Source organism: Bison bison, unplaced genomic scaffold (assembly GCF_000754665.1).
Source record: "Bison bison bison isolate TAMUID 2011002044 unplaced genomic scaffold, Bison_UMD1.0 scf7180017864375, whole genome shotgun sequence".
Lineage (NCBI taxonomy): Eukaryota > Metazoa > Chordata > Mammalia > Artiodactyla > Bovidae > Bison > Bison bison.
The window spans coordinates 5901133-5902232 of record NW_011494947.1 but is presented as its reverse complement, the minus strand read 5'-3'; positions in this window follow the sequence as shown (position 1 = coordinate 5902232).

Sequence of the window (1100 nt, the reverse complement as noted above, 5' to 3'; positions counted from 1 at the left end):
TATATTGCAAAATTATTATCACAGTGAGTGCTTTTTCTTCTTAAAGGGGAAGAGGATGGGTACTCCATTACCAAATGAAGGTGGAAAGGACTCCAAGAAAACTGCTTGCCAGAAACTGCAAGACTTGGTAAAAGGAGGATGCTGGCATGTCGTTTTTTGTTTTCACCTCTGCTTATCTAGTAGACCTTCTGGTCTGTCCCTTATGACTCTGAGCAATAATAGAGAAAATAATAGAAGAGAGATGGCAGGGCAAAGAGAAGATTTGTCAGTGAAACAGCCTGAACTTCCATTGTGGCATAAAAATTATGTATGGGTTTCCCATTGGTCAAATGGATGCCATCAAAGATAGCCAGTGTTGAGTCATCTTGCTAGGATGCTACCCAAGAAGACAGCCTGTTGATGAAGGTGTTCCCAACAGCCAGAGGCTCTGGGGTGTACTACCGAGCTTGGCAGGGGTTGCAACTGGATGTCACAGACTAGGGCAAAGATCAGTCACATGTCCACATGGTTCTAGATGACTTCACATGCACCCATAATTTGAATATGTGCCTTGCACAGGTCACTGATGACTGGTCATTCATAGTCAGGGAAGCAGTGACAACTGAACATGTATTTTATCAGGAGTACTTCCCATCTGAGAAAGGGAATCTAAAAAGAGAAGAAAAAATAACAGAGCCAGTAGTCTTTCCTCACCACTCCAAGTCTCTTGAGCTGAAGTCTGGCTATTACTAGAGGAAGAAAGAAAATGAAAAGTAAATAGATAATGAATTGAAATTTTCAAATGGGTTGGACTAGGTTGAACTTTTAATACCTAAAACTGACCCCAGAACTATGGGATGTACCTGAGGCACTGTTTTTCTTTTTCCTCATGTGTCCTTTACTTTTTAAGAATTGAAGTATAATCAACAAACATATTAGTTTCAGGTGTACAACATAATGATCCATATTTGTATTTTTTGCAAAATGATCACCACAATAAGTGTAGCTAACATCTGTACATGGCAATTTTTTTTCTGTGATGAGGACTTCTAAGATCTACTCTCTTGGCAACTTTCAAATGTACAATACAGTATTATAACTATAGTCACCATGTTGTACAT